Raw genomic sequence first — 20,514 nt, 5'->3', positions numbered from 1 at the left:
TTAAAATGGTATAGAAGCAGATTGGATAAAATTAAACCTGCCCTCAGTCTCAGAATTGGCTGGGGTCATGCTGCAGCATTGTCCAATTGTCTGTTTCTTTTCTATCCTCACTCCTAAACTGGTGGACCTGTTGACTGACCAAGCAAGCATCAACAGTGAAGATTTTTCGCAATCTGTAGGTCGGCAATTTGTCCTATAGTCTCTGTCCTTTTCTTTTCAGAAGTGTTTCAGATTCATGAGGTCCCTTTATCAATTCTTTATCTTAGAGAGAGAGCTATTGGAGTTCTGTTTCCCACTTTCTCTTCTATTAGATTCAATGTATCTGGTTTTATGTTGAGGTCCTTGAGTCACTTGGACTTGAGCTTTGGGAAAGCATCTTTAACAAATGGGGCTGGCCTAACTGGCAGTCTGTAAAAAAATGAAAATAGATCCATATTTATCACCATTACATGGATTTTTATATATACAATGTTATGTCAAAATGATCATCTATTTTGAGTGTATGATATTAGCAGTCCTATTATTTTAGGACTCATAGAAAATGAGTTGCAAAACAATGTCAAAACCTTTTGTTCTAAAATTAATAAGCATATTGTCTGTTATTTTGTTTTATGTTCCTGTTTCATCAAAAATACAATGAAATAAAAATAGTAATGCTAGAATTGAGTCATATGGAAACTTTTAATGTATATTAACATAACTAATTCCATTACAGGTATATTAGTAGAAAATATTATTTACCCAAATTGAGAGGATTACAGAGAATAAAAAAGATATCTATCAAATATATTTAGTAGGTAATGAGTTAAAGATTTAAGGATCAGACTTAACACATGTGATAGTAAACATGTGTTCATGAACATATACTTACATAGTAAATAAAATGGAAAATCCAAAAAAACCAGAATTTTAATGGGTTCTGTTTTAAAAGATGTACACAAAATTCTCATAGCATTATTTTTTTAAAGGGTATTATGGATTCTTTCAGTGGAAAGAAGCAATTGATCTAATAACTCATTTAAAATAGTTAAAATTTTATGTCAATGAAGCAAGATTAAATTCATATAAATATATTTCCAAAAAATAGTATATAATGTTTAAAATTGCAAATGCCTTAATAAAATTTAATGTATGAAAATGAAAAGCTTTTGGAAACTTCCAGAAAGCCTTCAGTTATTCTCAAATTTTATTTGCTTCTATAGATAAAATGCAATTCTATGAATAATTGAAGTTATTTATGAGAACCAAATTCCTTTCATTACTTTGAAAAATTTACAAAGAATATCCTAAAATTTAAAATTTAAAATTGGGAATAATGGAACTAACTATTTCACATTGACAATGAATTAATCCGTTACAGTTCCTTTGTGTATTTTATTTAGAACCAGGAAAGATACAAAAGAAAAGCTAAACAATAAAAATATCTCAAAGGAAATGACATATTCCAATTTCGTACTTAATTTCTGTCAACTCAGATACTGGGTTATGATTTAAAATTTTGATATCTCATTTGCATAATAAAGAAAATGGAATGAATTATTGTTGGTTCTTTCATATCGCAGTGGTTTTACTTCTGCATATTTTTGGATAAAAAGTGAGTAATTCAGGACATACTGAATTTTCATTACAATAACACTAAAGCTAAAAGGAAAAAGCACCTATATACTAATGTTTAATTAAACTTTCTTTGTTATAGAGATTGACTAAATTTTCTGAAAACATTATAAATAGCTTTAGATGAATAAAATAATAATTTATTGATGTTTAATGAAAGATGATATAAAAATAGCATTTTCTTCTTTTTAAAACATTTTTTAAATTTCCTATTACATTTCATTATTTCATTTGAAAGCATTTTATTATTGTTCTCTCATTCATTACATGCTGACTGAAGTTCCCCTTTCCTCTACTCTACAAATCTCCTCGACCCCCATGTCCCCTTTTTGCAAATCTACTGCACATCGATTTCCCTTCAGTAAAGTATAGGGCTCCCAGGGATATCAACCAAAGACAGCTTAAGAAGTTACAATAAGGCAAGTTACAAACCCTCATGTATTCCCAAACCGGGCAAAAGAGTCAGAGAAACCATCCCCAATCCCTCTGTTATGTGTCCCATAAGAACACCAAGCTACAGAACCACCACAGGATGTATGCAAATGACCCTGACAGAGCCATACAGGCACTGTGATTTTTGAGTTAGTTTCTGTGAGCCCCTATGAGCTGTGCTGAGCTGATTCCATGGACCATGTTCTAATGGTGTTCTTGACCCATCTCACTCCAATAATCCTTCCTTCCCCTATTCTTAGTGGTCCCCAAAGCTCTACTTAATCTGTGGTTATTTTATAACCACAGTCTTTGTGTTTGCTCACTTAAGTTTGCAGCAAAATCTCTCTGATGACAGGTGCTCTAGGTGCTGATCTAGATCTATTCTAGATTTATGAGTATAACCAAATCATTTCCTTGTTTTGTTTTGATTTTTGCCAGTTGTGTTTGATTCCATCCAAGGTCTCTGAGATATTCAACATCTGGAACCTAGCCAGGCAACCTGTTTCAGGTGTACACTCCCTCTTGTGGCTTGGGCTTCAAGTTGGACCATTCATTGCTTGGCCACATTACAAGTCATCCACCATTGTTAATTACCCCAGTATATTATGCATGCTTGACAAATTCTAAGTCAAGTGTTTTTGTTGTTGTTGTTGTTGTTGTTGTTGTGTGTGTGTGTGTGTGTGTGTATTGTGTGTGGTGGCTGGGTTGGTGTCCCAGTCCCACCACTGGAAGCCTTTCTTGCTTGAAGAATGTAGCCAGTTCAGGTTTCATATTCCTCATTAATAGGAGTATCCTTTTGGGGTCACCCTTATAGGTTTCAAGAACGTTCCACAATACTAGGTTTCCAAATTGATCCCTGAATGCCCCAACCCTTTACAAATTGCTTTACCCCTTCCTGCTATCCAACTTTGTCCACTTTTTTCTTCTTTTTTTATCAAGACCAACTTGGATTGCCCATATAAGCATGGGTATATGTGATCTCCCAGTGATGTATGGTTGACTAACCAGTGACACTATTAAAGAAAACTGTCTCTTCATCTCCCAACAAATATCTGTTGCCAGATTTTTTACTATTTTACTCTGGTAAAAGATCATATCAAAAGAGCTTTAGATCTGTGTGATCTGGCTAGAATGCAGACACACCAGGCACCTTTTATCTCTCTGGCTAGAATCCTGTAGTACACACTTTTAATCCTACACCATGAAGGTAAAGATAGTTCTAGAAGGAACAAGCCATGTTTGGAACTGACATCTAATTAAGCAGAAGATAAAGTGATGAATCAGAGAATGATTTGACAGAATGAGCCCAAGATCATATACACCCAGCTCTCAGGAGAACAGACAGTAAAGAGAGGCTACTTAAGAAAGCAGCACAGAGTGAGTTAGGGTTCAATAAGTGCAGGTTCAGGTGAGTTCAGTCAATGCAGTGGAGTTCATTTCAGTGCAGTGCAGTGCAGTTCTGTTAAATGAAGTTGAACTCAGTTGAGTTTTGAAGTTCCATTTAGTTTATTTAGTCATTCAGTTCAGTGAAGTTTACTTGGTAGAGATCAGACACAGTTTTACTTGGACAGTTTTTCATAGACAGAGTTTAGGTGGAGACAGAAAAAGCCAGAGCATGAGAAGGAGCCAGAAGATTAGAAGAGATTGATAGCTTTTGAGGCCAAGCAGAACAATTCAGTCCAAAGCCTAGACAAGCCAGTTTGAATCAGTCAGATCTTTTGAACCATTTTCCAGAGACTGGAAAGAGTTAGAAAGGGTAAGCCTATTCAGCAGAAAGTCTCACAGATGGCAATTACGTCTAGTGAGCAAGGTTACTTTTACAGCACTGTGTGTTTAGAAGAAACTATTCCGGTATATTGTCTCCTTTCCCTCTTCTGTAATCATTCTATGGCCTTGGAAGGGGAGAGCTTAATTTTATTTAGGGCTGATTCTGTAGTTCCTTATTTTCTGCAACGTGGCTTAGTTGTAGGTCTTCATGGTGATCTTTATCTATCACGTACAGAATCTTCTTTGCTGATGTATGAGAGATGTATTAATATATGTGTATAACCAGAAGTAATAACATTTAAGGGTCAATTTAATAAAAATGTCCATTTTCCATGGTAATAGTAGTAACTTCTCCTCTAGGGCTTATGATCTATATAGCCAGAAGTTATTGGACCAAGAATGGTACCAATATGGCTTTCAGTCTGTAAAGAGGTACATACATCCCTTCAGAAAGTGATTGTTTAACCACATGATGGTTAAATCACCATTGAACCAGTGGTAATATTCTTTCAAGGACTGTTGTGACTGTTGCTCACAAGTTTCACACCAGAGAAGACTGGTATTTGCTTTTATCCTACTGTAGTATCTGTAGCACATTTGAACACTATTCATTCTATGCAGTTGGGAAGAAAATTTCAACCCAGTCCAGCTTATTGTCTACAAATTATGTGACTTAGTTATGTGGTATCTTCATCAATATGGTTTTCTATCAAGTTCTGCAGAGAACAAAGAACATTGATTACAAATATCCTGTAATCCTTCAAGATTATGGGAACTCACTCACCAATAATTGCAAAAGAGCAGATCTATTGAAAATAAGTATATTGTATTTCTAATCTTGTGGTGTTTAGAAGGAGTATTATCATCTAATAGGGTGTATTGGAGACAGGTGTTCCTCAGTATTGTGTAAATTTCTAAATGATTCTTTGGAAAGATTTTAAGAATTCCCTCGCTTCCAATACTTCTATCCAGCCCAACATACCCCACCACATTACAACTCTTTTTTTCTCATCAATCTTGTATAATGTTGTATATTGCTACATTTTGTACTCCCAGTTTTAAAAGTCCTATCTTGTGACTTCTTACTAATTTCTAGCCCACTATTGCCCTTCCAAATGAAACATATCTACCTGACATTTGAAAGTTATCATCTACAAATGAGAAAAATAAACTTGTAGTATTTATTCATGTGGGAACCTCACTTGAAACAATTATTTCCAGCTCTGTCTTGAACCTGCAAATTTCAAAATTTCATTTGTCTTAATTCCTGAAGGATATTTTATTTTACAGTGTAAATATACCACATTTTCCTTATCTGTTCAACAACTGGTGAATATCTAGAATATTTTTCCAGAATATTTTCAATCACAGATATTAAAATAAACAGCAATGAAAATTAATGAGTAGTTATTTCTGGAGTAGATTATCAAATCGTTGCAGTTTATACCTAAGATATTTATAGCTGAATCATATGGTAAATCAATTTTTGTTTTGTTGTTTTAATACCTTGTAAACATATACTGTCATGCGTCAGTGAGAGTTAAGATCAAAGATAAGACTCTACATTCTTGAATTTTTTTATATTTAATTCCCTTCTTTGATTTCCATAAGTTCAATCAGACTTTTCTGTGTTTCCATTGATTTGGAACTTACTGTTGTGGACTGCGGTACTCCTAAGTGGGTATTAAACTGAAAGCAATAGTTTACTCTTTCCCAGGATCTAACATAGATAGTAGTTCTGAAAGAAGGTCTATGGAACCCTGAGTGTCTTCCTGAAAGGTGACTTACTATTGATATGCTATGCATTTCTTTATTTTGGTTACCTTGTTCCCTAACAACTCTCAGTAGGGGACAGGAAACAATCAGTAAATAATGAAACATTAATTTGAATTAAATGAAAGAATTTACAAGCGTTTGAAATATTAATGCTTCAATACAGAAATAGAGGCTGATAATGTCTGCAGAATAATTACTACCTACATGTGATGAAATGTAAGAACATGCATGTGTTTTTTAAAACAAAACCATAACTGATAATCAAAAATCTTGCAGATGCTGCAAAATTGTAGAAATATTTTCTAAAATGATATGAAAATTCAATATAGAGATTTCTTTGAAAGTAGAGATAAATAGAAATAGTTTATCTCAATTAATTCTGTACAAAGCAGAAACACTCTTGATCCAAAGCTCCTCAGCATACCACAGTAGACAGAATATTTACCAGTCATATATCACATAAAAATTTATCCTGAATTTATATGTTAATGATTTAACATATTATTACAAATATCTTAAGAAGTATGGACTTTATACAGAAAATTATTCTTTCACATAATAAGATACTTATTAATCATCAGCATATTAAAACCAGTATAACATATAGTTTGGGCATATGTATTTCATGGTATGGATGATTGAATAAACAGTATTCCAAAGAATAATCAAATGTTGCTAATAAAAATGAAAGCCAATAAAAATATTCTGCATGCTGTGGGACTGACTCTCTTAATACATTTTGAGAAAATACATGTGGTAAGTTTGGAAATCACATATTTTATACACATACTATCAACATAAACAAGCAAAACTATTCCAAGTTATAACTAGAAAGATCTGAAATGTGTGCCTACCCAAAACTGCATGACAGTTCATAGTAGCAGTTTGAGAAAACATAGAAGCAATATAGGTATCCATGGTAACTGTATTAAATAGGCTATATCACTGTTACAGTCTGTTTCTTGGCAATAAAGGGGGTTAGTATATTAATACCAGCTCTGAAGTACAAGAAACTCATAATCATCATGCATTGTTCAAACATCCTGTTGCATTATTAAATTTATGTAAAATTTTCTTAATAGGAAAATATTTAGGAAAGAAAAAGTATAGTAAAGGTTGTATGCATTAGATGTAGTGAATAGATAAGGTTTATTCTACACACCGTTTCAATAGCTTAATAATGATCTAATTATAAAATGACAAGGCACAATTTATGGAATTCAGTTATATCATGGTAGGATTTCAAGAGAAGAAGGCATTTGGCACCTTAAATTAAGCTATCTGCATAGCATCCCAACATTATATTAAATAATTATAATTAGATAAGTAAAACCAGAAAGAGAAAACCTAGAGTTCCCTATAATCTCTAATTGTATATTTCATTATTCTTTATGTAATACTAATGCTGGTTATTTTTTCCATCATATTTAAACAGCATTCTTATGCTGGTTAACTTTTCAAATAAATGGACTCTTCTGAGAGGTTATAAATGGTGCCCTTTAAAGTTCTTGGAATCATAAGACTCTTCAGAAGAAACCTATTTTAACTATCTTTATATGCATGTGTGTATTGTGTATGTATATATATATGTATTTCTATATATATGTGTATTTCTATATATATGTAAATATATATGTGTGTATGTATATATATGTATATATATAATATTAATATAATTTAACACAGTATAGACCTGGAGATACTTAAAATTGAAAGAGTGATGGTATATCCATGAAGAGGAAAGTTTTTTTTTTAATTCAGTATATTTTTTATTTACATTTCAAATGATTTCTCCTTTTCTGACTCCCCATTCCCCAGAAGTCCCATAAGCCCTCTTCTCTCCCCCTGTTCCCCCATCTACTCCTTCCCACTTCCCTGTTCTGGTATTCCCCTATACTGCTGCACTGAGGCTTTCCAGAACCAGGGGCCACTCCTCCGTTCTTCTTGGACATCTTTTAATATGTGAATTATGTTTTGGGTTTTCAAAGTTTCTAGGCTAATAACCACTTAGCAGTGAGTGTATACCATGATTCATCTTTTGAGACTGGGTTATCTCACTTAGTATGATGTTCTCCAGCTTCATCCATTTGTCCAAGAATTCCATGAATTCATTGTTTCTAATAGCTGAATAGTAATCCATTCTGTAAATATACCACATTTTTTGGTATCCATTCCTCCATTTAGGGACACCTGGGTTCTTTCCAGCTTCTGGCTTCTACAAATAGGGCTGCTATGAACATAGTGGAGCATGTGTCCTTATTGCATGCTGGGGAATCCTCTGGTTATATGCCCAGGAGAGGTATAGCAGGGTCCTCCGGAAGTGTCATGCCCAGATTTCTGAGGAACCGCCAGACTGATTTCCAAAGTGGTTGCATCATCTTACAATGCCACCAGCAGTGGAGGAGTGCTCCTCTTTTTTTTTTTCTGGAAACATTTTTTAATTCATAAGGGTTTTGCATTAGGTAATCAAATGCGACAGATGGTATGTGTGAATATTGTTATTATCTTGGAACAGTTAATACATTATTCAAATAGTCTCCCAAGTCGTAACTTCTCTGAGATAGACTAAGGCACTTAGAGAAACAATGGTCATTTGGAAGTCTTTAGTGACAAAGAAGATTCTTACTGACTGTGTTGATCTTGGAACCAGGAGCTACAACAAATGCGCTCAGAAGCAGAGGCAGAGACCAGCCCATTACTTACAGCTATATAGGTTGGTTAAGATCACCTGCAACAGTTCCTGACTGATAAATTATAAGTTGATATTCACAGAACTACCACAATAAAGGGATTTGTCCATTACTGTATATAATGCAATTATGAACCTATCTGGTGTGATCACAAACTGAAGGGATTACCCTGCTTTTTAACCTGTGAATTTGAATCATTGGATTCAGAGTAGGACTCATCCTAATCTATTTGTAATGTTTTATCCCCTTTGTATTGCATTGTAGGATTCAGAGTTATAAGTTCACATTTTGTCATTTGGATTAATTAGTTCAGTATGTACTAGAAGCAGAGACTCTTGGCCTCAACCTGTATTTGAGTGCATGTTGGTATTTATTTTTGGTGTTGGAAATTGACCCAGATATTCATGCTTTACACAATGCTTTATGGTAAAGCGTTGTGTTCCTCTTTCTCCACATCCTCACCAACACCTGCTGTCTCCTCAGTTTTTGACCTTAGCCATTCTGACAGGTGTGAGGTGAAATCTCAGGGTTATTTTGATTTGCATTTCCCTAATGATTAATGATGTTGAACATTTCTTAAGGTGCTTCTCAGCCCTCCAAAGTTCATCATGTGAAAATTCTTTGTTTAGCTTTGTACCCAACTTTTTAAAGGTGTTATTTGGTTCTCTTGGTTCTACCTTCTTGAGTTCTTTGTATATATTAGAAATTAGCCCTCTGTCCAGATTTAGGGTTGGTGAAAATCCTTTCCCAATTTGTTGGTTGACGTTTTGTAATTTTGACAGTGTCCTTTGCCTTACAGAAACTTTGTAGTTTTATGAGGTCCCATTTTTCTATTCTTGGTCTTAGAGCATAAGCTATTGGTGTTCTATTCAGGAACTTTTCCCCTGTGCCCATATCCTCAAGGGTCTTCCCCAGTTTCTTTTCTATTAGTTTCAGTGTGTCAGGTTTTATGTGGATGTCCTTGATCCATTTGAAGTTGAGCTTAGTACAAGAAGATAAGAATTGATCGATTAGCATTCTTCTGCATGCTGACCAATTGAACCAGCACCATTTGTTGAAAAGACTATCTTTTTTCCTCTGGATGCTTTCAGCTCCTTTGTTGAAGATCAAGTGACCATAGGTGTGTGGGTTCATTTCTGGGTCTTTAATCCTATACCATTGATCCCCTTGACTGATATTGTTCCAATACCATGCAGTTTTTATCACTAGTGCTCTGTAGTAAAGTTTGAGGTCTGGGATACTGAATCCCCCAGAAATTCTTTTACTGTTAAGAATAGTTTTAGCTATCCTGGGTTTTTTGTTATTCCAGATGAATTTGAGAATTGCTCTATCTAGCTCCATGAAGAACTGAGTTGGGATTTTGATGGGGATTGCATTGAATCTGTAGATTGCCTTTGGCAAGATGGCCATTTTAACTATATTAATCCTGCCAATCCACAAGCATGGAAGATTTTTCCATTTTCTGAGATCTTCTTCAATTTCCTTCTTCAGAGATCTGAAGTTCTTGTCATATAGGTCTTTCACTTGTTTGGTTAGACTCACACCAAGATACTTTATGCTGTTTGTGGCTATTGTGAATGGTGTCATTTCCCTATTTTCTTTCTCAGTCTTCTTATCCTTTGAGTATATAAAGGCTACTGATTTGCTTGAGTTGATTTTGTAGCCAGCCACTTTGCTGAAGTTGTTTATCAGCTGTAGGAGTTCTCTAGTAGAGTTTTTGGGTCACATAAGTATACTGTGATCTGCAAATAGTAATAGTTTGACTTCTTCCTTTCCAATTTGTATCCCTTTGACCTCCTTATGTTGTCTAATTGCTCTATCTAGGACATCAAGAACTATTTTGAACAGATATGGAGAAATGGGGCAGCCATGTATAGTCCCTGAATTTAGTAGGATTGCTTCAAGTTTCTCTCCATTTAGTTTGATTTTGGCTACCGGTTTGCTGTATATTCCTTTTACTATGTTTAGATATGCGCCTTGAATTCCTGTCCTTTCCAAGACTTTTAGCATGAAAGGATGCTGAATTATGTCAAATGCTTTTTCAGCATTTAATGAAATGATCATGTGGTTTTTTCTTTGAGTTTGTTTATGTGGTGGATAGCATTGATGAATTTCAATACATTGAACCATCCCTGAATCCCTGGGATAAAGCCTACTTGATAATGGTGGATGATTGTTTTGATGTGTTCTTGGATTCGGTAGGCAAGAATTTTATTGAGTATTTTTGTATCAATATTCATAAGGGAAATTGGCCTGAAATTCTCTTTCTCAGTTGGATCTTTGTGTGGTTTTGGTATCAGCGTAATTGTGGCTTCATAGAAGGAAATGGGTAGTGTTCATTCTGTTTCTATATGGTGGAATAGTTTGAAGAGTATTGGTGTTAAGTTTTCTTTGAAGGTCTGATAGAACCATCTGGTCCTGTGCTTTTTTGTGTCAGAAGGCTATCTATGACCCCTTCTATTTCTTTAGGGGTTATGGGTCTGTTTAGATGATCTAAGTGATCCTGATTTAATATTTGTATTTGGTATCTGTCTAGGAAATTGTCCATTTCCTCCAGATTCTCAAGTTGTGTTGAGTACTGGCTTTTGTAGTAGGATCTGATGATTTTCTGAATTTCATCAGTTTCTGTTGTAATATCTCCCTTTTCATTTCTTATTTTGTTAATTTGGATACTGTCTCTATGCCCTTTGGTTAGTCTGGCTAAAGGTTTATCTATCTTGTTGATTTTTTCAAAGAACCAGCTCCTGGTTTTGTTGATTATTTGTATGGTTCTCTTAGTTTCTATTTGATTAATTTCAGCCCTGAGTTGATGATTTCCTGTCTTCTTCTCCTCCTGGGTAAATTAGCTTCTTTTTGTTCCAGGGCTTTCAGTTGTTCAGTTAATCTTCTAGTGTATACGCTCTCCAATTTCTTTTTGGAGGCACTCAAAGCTCTGAGTTTTCCTCTTAGCACTGCTTTCATTGTGTCCCATAGATTTGGGTATGATGTGCCTTCATTTTTGTTACATTCTAAAAAATCTTTGATTTCTTTCTTTATTTCTTCCTTGACCAAGTCATCATTGAGTAGAGTATTGTTCAGTTTCCACGTGTATGTGGGTTTTCTGGTATTTTTATTGTTATTAAAGACCACTTTTCCTCCATAGTGATCTGATAGGAGGCATGGGATTATTTCAGTCTTCTTATATTTGCTGACGTCTGTCTTGTGACCAACTATATGATCAGTTGTGGAGAAGGTACCGTGTGGTGCTTAGAGAAAAGGGTATATTCTTTTGCTTTGGGATGAAAAGTTATATATATATATATATATATATATATATATATATGTGTGTGTGTGTGTGTGTGTGTGTGTGTGTGTGTGTGTGTGTGATAAATCCAATTGATCCAAAGCTTCATAGAGTTTCACTATTTCCCAGTTTAGTTTCTGTTTTCCTGATCTGTCCATTGATAAGTGTGGAGTGTTGAAGTCACCCACAATTATTGTGTTAAGTGCAATGTGTGCTTTGAGCTTAAGTAAAGTTTCTTTTATGAATGAAGGCGCCCTTGTATTTGGAGCACAGACATTCAGGATTGAGAGTTCTTCTTGCTGGATTTTTCCTTTGAACAGCAAGAAGTGTCATTCCATGTCTCTTTTGATGACATTAGGTTGAAAGTCAATTTTATCTGATATTAGAATGGCAACTCCGGCTTGTTTCCTGAGACCATTTGCTTGTAGAATTTTCTTCCAGCCTTTTACTCTTAGGTAGTTTTTTCTTTGACACTGAGGTGTGTTTCCTGTATGCAGTAAAATGTAGGGTCCTGTTTACATAACTAGTATGTTAGTCGATGTCTTTTTATTGGGGAATTTAGTCCATTGATGTTAAGAGATATCAAGGATAGTGATTATTGCTTCCTATCATTTTTGATGTTAATTTTATACTTGTGTGGTTATCTTCATTTGGGTTTGATGAAAGAAGTTTAATATCCTGCTTTTTCCAGGGTATAGTTTCCCTCATTGTAATGGTGTTTTCCCCCTATTATCCTTTGTAGGGCTGGGTTTGTGGAAAGATATTGTGTAAATTTGGTTTTGTCATGGAATATCTTGGTTTCTCCATCTATAGTGATTGAAAGTTTTGCTGGGTATAGTAGTCTTGGCTGGCATTTGTGTTCTCTTAGAGTCTGCATGGGGTCTGCCCAGGATCTTCTAGCTTTCATGGTCTCTGATGAGAAGTCTGTTGTGATTCTGATAGGTCTTCCTTTATATGTTACTTGCCCCTTTTCTCTTAGTGCCCTAAGCATTTCTTTGTTTAGTACATTTGGGGTTTTGATTATTATGTGACAGGAGGTATTTCTGTTCTGGTCCAGTGTCTTTGGAGTTCTGTAGGCTTCTTATATATTCATGGGCATCTCTCTCTTTAGGTTAGGGAAGTTTACTTCCATAATTTTATTGAAGATATTTGCTGGCCCTTTAAGTTGTAAATCTTCACTCTCGTCTATACCTATAATCCTTAGGTTTGGCTTTCTCATTGTGTCCTTGATTTCCTGGATGTTTTAGGTTACAAGCTTTTTGCATTTTGCATTTTCTTTGACTGTTGAGTTCATGGTTTCTATGGTATCTGAGATTCTTTCTTTAAGAGATTTATTTATGTCCTTCATGTGTTCCTCTAACAGCATCCTTACCAGTGATTTTATATCCAACTCTTGTTTTTCTGGTGTGTTGGGGTATCCAGGACTTGCTGTTGTTGGAGAATTGGGTTCAGATGCTGCCATACTGCCTTTGTTTCTGTTAGTAATGTTTCTCCATTTGCCATTAGCCATCTAGTTCTTACTGGTGTTAGATTGTCTTATTTTCACTGGCTGGTGCTTCAACCTACTGTGGACCTTTAAGGCTATTTCTGTGATACTGGATGACTGGGTTTCCTCTGGCACAGACTGCTGATATGCTGCCTTCCTTTTTTGTGTCTTTGGAGCCTTGATCAGTCTTGCTTCAAGAAATGTTATACTTGGGTTGTCAAGATGAACCAGGTGTTTCTGGACTGCTCTGTCATGGAGCGAAGATGGTGGCTGGGGTGGGGGGCAGTCAGTTCCATGTTGATTCTCCAGTAGGGCACAGGCGCCACGACTGACCAGCTGGCAGATGAACCACCAATGTTCTCAGGTCCTGGGAGCAGGCACATCCCTGGCAGTTTGCACCCCCAGAGATCTTAACCTCAGGATAATACAGTACCTAGTGATGCTTTTCTGCCCTGGCAGGCAGGTAAAATGGCTGCCAGGAGTCGCTCCCCCTGCCGCTCTCCGTGCAGGACACAGGTCCCATGACAGACGGGCTGGCAGATGAACAGCCTATGTGCTCAGGTCCTGGGCGCAGGCAGACCCCTGGCGGTTTGCACCCCCAGAGATCTTAAGCTGTGGATAATACAGTACCTGGTGATGCTTTTCTGCACTGGTGGGCCGTGAAGATGTCCGCAGGGAGTTGCTCCCTCTGCTGCTCTCTGCACAGGACACAGTCCTCACTCCAGACTGGCTGGCAGATGAACTGCCTATGTGAGGAAAGTTTTAAAAAGCTATTAGTATTAAAAAATGATAAAAGACAGAAGTAACAGAGAAAAAAATTACTCCATGAATATTGCTTATAAATTATTGATATTTTCATGATAAAATAAAATGAATATGAAAAGTAATATTTTTTTCTTGCAGAGTAATAATTTGTGTTGTGTTCAGAATGATGTATATTGCAAGGACAAAAATCTGGGCTAAGAAAAGAAAGTTAAACTATTGAATTACTCACACATAAGTTAGTTCTTCTGCCCTGTCAGCTTTCTCAATAATTTCAAAGATACCATCCTTGAAAAGTCATAGACAAAACAAGGAAACTCTCTTGAAAAACATAGCTTTGTGAGTATAACTTTCATACTGAGGAACTGTAATGGCAGTTTAATGAAGAACTTGTAACTGCTTCATGATATATGACTAACAACAGGAGGCAATTAAGAAATATTTTCGTTTGATGCCACAACATCACTCATATTTCTCATAGTCTCATAAGTCTTTAGATTCTGAGTTTGTTTAAACAAAATACTCCAATACTGGGATTCTCTGCTAATAACATTCTAACACAAGGGATAGTCTTTCTAGCAAAAGTTATTACTTATGTATGGAGACATTGCATATAGCCAGTTATCACACTAAGTCACTTGCCTCTTTTCCCCTCCCCACCCCGGGTGTGCTCTCCAGAAAATTGGACCGATATGTACTGCAGGAGAGTTGCTTTACTTGTTTCTCTTGCCAGTTGTTCAAGCATTACAGTGACAATTCTGAAACAAACATTACCAATTTTGTCACACTGCTAGCATAAGTCTGTAATATCAATAGGAAGACATTAAGTTTTAAAAATTGAAATGAAAAAATTTTGCCTCTTTGATAAATACTTTATATAAAATACATAGACAAATATTTTATAATCACAAAAATTATTAGCATTTTGCTATTTTTTATTTTTATTTAATTAATTTATTTATTTACATCCCGAATGCTGCCCTCCTCCTGAAGTTCCACCCTCCCCCACACCCCGCACATTTTATTCTGAGAGGATGCTCCACCGATATCCCATCACTCTGATACATCAAGTCTCTAAAGGGTTACGGATATCCTCTCCCAGTGAGGCCAGAGTAGGCAGTCCTGTTGGGAAACAGATTCCACAGTTTGGTTCCAGATTTACGGATGCCCCTGGTCCAGTTGTTGGGGGACCCACATGGAGACTTAGCTGCACATCTGCTATATATGTGCTGGGGTTCTTGGTCCAGCCCCTGCATGCTCTTGGTTGGTAGCTCAGTCCTCTAAGAGCTCACAGGAGTCCAGGGTAGTTAACTCTCTTGATCAGCCTTTTGAGATCCAATCCCCTTCAATCCTTCCTCCAACTCTCCCTTAAGCTTCCTGGATCTGCATCCAATGTTTAGCTGTGGATACCTACCTCTTTTTAGATAGATACTGGGAAGGGACTCTCAGAAGACAGTTTTTCTAGGTTCCTCTCTGCAAGCATAACAGAGTATCATGGATTGTGACTTGGCCATGAGATTGATCTTCAGTTGGGACTGTTATAGGTTGTTCACTCCTTCAATCTCGTCTTCATCTTTGTGCTTCTAATTCTTTTATACAGGACAAACTTTTGAACAAGTGTTCTGTGTGATTTGTTGCCCTTATCCTACCACTGGAGATCTTTTCTGGCTACAGGAACTGTCCTCTAAAGTTTCCATATCTCCCCTCTTAGGTGTCTGGGCTAAGATCACTGAATTGACTTCCAGGCACCTCCCCCTTTCCAGGTCTCTGGGGCTTCCTAGAGATTCCTCCTAGCTTGCTACCATCAGCAACTGCAGATTTACATTCATTCTCCTGGCCCTCTGGCCCTTTCTAGTGTCCATCCCCACATCTGATCCTGAACTCCCCATTCTCTCCCCCATCCCCAATCCCACCCAGTTTCCCCTTCCTAATACTATTTCATTATAATGATATAATAGGAAGTGAGATTCCTATAATAATGATATTCCTATTATAATGATATAATAGGAAGTGAGATTCTAACTTCCTCCTGTTTTAGTCAGGGTTTCTAGTCCTGCACAAACATCATGACCAAGAAGCAAGTTGGCAATGAAAGGGTTTATTCAGCTTATACTGTGGAAACATTGCTGTTGATCACCAAAGGAAGACAGGACTGGAACTCAAGCAGGTCAGGAAACAGGAGCTGATGTAGAGGCCATGGAGGGATGTTTCTTACTGGCTTGCTTCCTCTGGCTTTCTCAGCCTGCTCTCTTATAGAACTCAAGCCTACCAGCCCAGGGATGGTACCACCCACAAGGGGCCCTACCCCCTTGATCACTAATTGAGAAAATGACCACAGCTGAATCTCATGGAGGCACTTCCCCAACTGAAGCTCCTCTCTCTGTAATAACACCAGCTTGTGTCAAGTTGACACACAAAACCAGCTAGCACAATTGACCCCTTGTCGGCTTGACACACTAGCACATCACTATTAAGCCTCAACTGTTACTTTCTTATTCATCTCCAAGATCTAAATAATTTTAAAACTCCCACGGGTTTTGCATATTAAAAGTTTGATCCCTTCAAAATATCCAATATTTTTAAAAATACAAAGTCTCTTAAAAATTCAAAGTCTCTTAACTGTGGACTCCACTAAAATACTATTTTCTTTCAAGAGGGAAAAATATCAGGGCATAGTTACAAACAAATGCAAAAATCAATGTAATATATGTAATTTGGTAATATAATGAATAGTCACAATTAAAAGAAACTTTAAATTTTTATTTTTAATTTTTGTGTAGTAATCCATTGTTTTATAATCTTTTTCTTAGTTTTGATAAATAAAGCTTTTCTATGTGGCAGATATATATGATAAAATTAGGATTCAAAAATTTGAAATATTACAGTTTCATAATAGTTTAATATTGATGTCACTATAGATTGATAACATAAATTCAAAAATAAATGACTAAATATCAGAAAGCATATCAACAAATTTAGAAAAATTTCAATAGTCACAGTAAAATACAACATTATGCTTTCAAGTGAAAATGCCCATATTACCTAATATAATTCAATTCTGGGGCAGTTACATGACCACTAAAGCAAGGAATGTTAATGCTAATGTTCCATCATCCATTAAGTCATCACTGCTTAGGAAATATATTGTTTTCAAAAGAAATATTTATAAAAACAGCCTTTTCCACTAAAAGCATGTCACGGTATAAGTCACATAATTTCTCCTTTTCCGTTATCTCATAAACATTAATATATTTGAAGACATTTATAAAAAGCAAGTTTCTGTCAAGTATAAAGAATCCTTCCGACAGAGGTTAGGTTCCAGTCCTGAGGCCTCTGGCGGGACCTTCAGATTTCCACTTCAGGATCCAGAACAGCCTGGGCTACAACACCACATCTCCAGGCCCTGCAAGAGGCCAGAGGGGCACTCAGGAGGCCAGCTGGGAGGAGTCAGTGTGCTTTGGTGAGTCCAGCAGAACCCGGGCAGGAGCCTTCAGGAGTCTGCTTTGGAAACTGAACAGCCTGGGCCACAGCACCTAAAGAGAGAGATACCTATGAATATACAAGAAGCCTACAGAACTCCAAAGAGACTGGACCAGAACAGAAATACCTCCAGTAACATAATAATCAAAACCCCAAAGAAAGAATATTAAAGGCAGTAAGAGAAAAAGGCCAAGTAACATATAAAGGAAGACCTATCAGAATCACAACAGACTTCTCACCTGAAACTCTGAAAGCTAGAAGATCCTGGGCAGATCTCATGCAGACTCTAAGAGAACACAAATGCCAGTCAAAACTACTGTACCCAGCAAAACTCTCAGTCACCATAGATGGAGAAACTAAGATATTCCATGACAAAACCAAGTTTACACAATATCTATCCACAAACCCAACCCTGCCACACCAACTCCAGTGTTGTCTGTGTGACATGACAGTACATCATTAAGGCAGAAGGGAGAAAAATGCCCCTCGGGGCTAGGCTCCCTGGAGGTCCCTGGCAGTGTGCCCACCTCTGGCCTAAGAAAGGGCCTTGATGTTCTCTAAGGATATTGCACTTCCTGGGTTATGGGTTTTGCACTGGGTCTTTCTTCTTCCAATTCTTAATTGTATATACAGCACGATGCCAGCCTATAAGGTGGTTAGTTGATAAAAGAGAACTTGGTATTCCAGTGGAAAGAAAAAGAGGATGTGGTGATTATGCCTACTGCTTCCAGTCCTAAACTTAATGAATAGATGGATAAGAAACATTGACTGTTAAAAGGTCCTATAATTTTCTTGAGATTATGGACATAAATTAGCTTGAGCCAGACCACCGTGGTGTTTGCTGTCCAAAGCAGTAGAGAAGGCTCTTGTAATGTATATGTGTTCATTTTTAAAGCATTTTGACTTTTGATGACAGAAGAAGGCTTTAAGCATACAAATTGGTCTGTAGGCCCAAGTTCTCCTGTTGATTATTAACACAACTTTAATAAGTAACCACATGTTAGAATTGAACGATATATGTCTGAGGTTCATGATCATAGTTTGCTTTTGATGATGGTTCACAGAGTAAGCTTCCTGTGGGCATCATCTCATGTCTACTTGCTGTTCTAATTAAGATGGAAATGTACCTTGTTTAGCAATTGTTTGAGTGTTTCTGGAGGTATGCCAACCTTGATCTGTTCCTCAATGTATTATAAATATCCCTGACAAAAAGTAAAGTTACAGCAGACTCAAACCGCTCTCTGGTGTGTCTGTCTGTCATCTTGTCGCACCTGTGCCTTCCTGAATACCAAAGCCCTGAATTTCCCTGGGTGGTGACTCGCCCAGTTTAGTGCAGTCCGTAGCACAGCCCTACAAAGGATAATAGGAGAAAAACACCAATACAAGGAGGGAAACTTCACCCTAGGAAAAGCAAGATAGAAACCTTCTTTCATCAAACCCAAAAGAAGATAACCAATAAAATTTAAAAAAATAACATCAAAATGAGAGGAAGTATAATCACTATTCCTTAATATCTCTTAACATCAAAGGGCTCAATGCCTCAATAAAAAGACATAGATTAACTGACTGGATATGTAAACAGGACACTACATTTTGCTGCATACAGGAAACACACCTCAGTGTCAAAGACAAAAAACTACCTTAGAGTAAAAGGCTGGAAGACAACTTTACAAGCAAATGGTCTCAGGAAACAAGCTGGAGTAGCCATTCTAATATCAAATAAAATTGACTTTCAATCCAAAGTCATCAGAAGCAACTCTGAGGGACACTTCTTGCTGATCAAAGGAAAATACGACAAGAAAAACTCTCAATCCTGAATATCTATGCTCCAAATGCAAGGACACACTCATTCATAAAAGAAACTTTATTAAAGCTCAAAGCACACATTGCACCTAACACAATAATTGTGGGTAACTTCAACACTGCACTTTCCTCAATGGACTGAACAGGAAAACAGAAACTGAACAGGGACACAATGAAACTAATTGAAGCTTTGGACCAATTAGATTTAACAGATATGTATATATATAACATTCTATCCTAAAGCAAAAGAATATACCTTTTCCTCAGCACCTCATGGTACCTTCTCCAAAATCGACCACATAATTGGTCACAATACAGACCTCAACAAATATAAGAAGATCGAACTAATCCCATGCCTCCTATCAGATCACTATGGAGTAAAAGTAGTCTTCAATAGCAACAAAAACAACAGAAAACCCACATACACATGAAAACAGAGCAATATTCTACTCAATGACACCTTAGTCAAGGAAGAAATAAAGAAAGAAATTAAAGACTTTTTAGAACACAATGAAAATGAAGACACAACATACCCAAATCTGTGGGACACAATGAAAGCAGTGCTAAGAGGAAAACTCATAGCCCTGAGTGCCTCCAAAAAGAAAATGGAGAGAGCATACACTAAGAGCTTAATGACACACCTGAAAGCTCTGGAACAAAAAGAAGCTATTTCACCCAGGAGGAGTAGAAGGCAGGAAATCATCAAACTCAGGGCCGAAATCAATCAAGTAGAAACAAAGAGAATACAAAGAATCAACAAAACCAGGAGGTGGTTCTTTGAGAAAATCAACAAGATAGATAAACCCTTAGCCAGACTAACCAAAGGGCACAGAGACAGTATACAGATTAACAAACTTAGAAATAAAAAGTTAGATATAACAACAGAAACTGTGGAAATTCAAAAAATCATTAGATCCTACTACAAAAGCCTACACTCAACACAACTGGAGAATCTGGAGGAAATGGACAGTTTCCTAGACAGATATCCGACACCAAAACTAAATCAGGATCAAATAGATCATCTAAACCGTCCCATAACACCTGAAGAAATAAAAAGGGTCACAGAAAGTCTCCCAACCAAAAAAAGCATGGGACCAGATGGCTTCAGTGTGGAATTCTATCAGACCTTCATAGAAGACCTAACACCAATACTCTTCAAACTATTCTACAAAATAGAAACAGAAGGAACTCTACCCAACTCGATCTATGATGCCACACTTACACTGATACCGAAACCACACAAAGATCCAACAAAGAAAGAGAACTTTAGGCCAATTTCTCTTATGAATATTGATGCAAAAATACTTATTAAAATTCTTGCCAACCAAATCCAAAAACACATCAAAACGATCACCCACCATAATCAAGTAGGCTTCATCCAAGGATGCAGGGATGGTTCAATATAAGGAAATCCATCAATG

The 20,514-nt window shown here is 36.6% G+C and overlaps 1 pseudogene; it reads right to left on the bottom strand.

The window, feature by feature from the left end:
• The window catches only part of LOC127691147 (glyceraldehyde-3-phosphate dehydrogenase-like), a 62,406-nt pseudogene extending 43,855 nt beyond the window's left edge, over positions 1-18,551 (bottom strand).
• Positions 18,552-20,514: the final 1,963 nt, after the last annotated feature.

This window comes from Apodemus sylvaticus, chromosome 8 (assembly GCF_947179515.1).
Source record: "Apodemus sylvaticus chromosome 8, mApoSyl1.1, whole genome shotgun sequence".
Taxonomy (NCBI): domain Eukaryota; kingdom Metazoa; phylum Chordata; class Mammalia; order Rodentia; family Muridae; genus Apodemus; species Apodemus sylvaticus.
The sequence above is the reverse complement of the archived record's forward strand: the minus strand, read 5'-3'. Positions and strand labels throughout refer to the sequence as shown.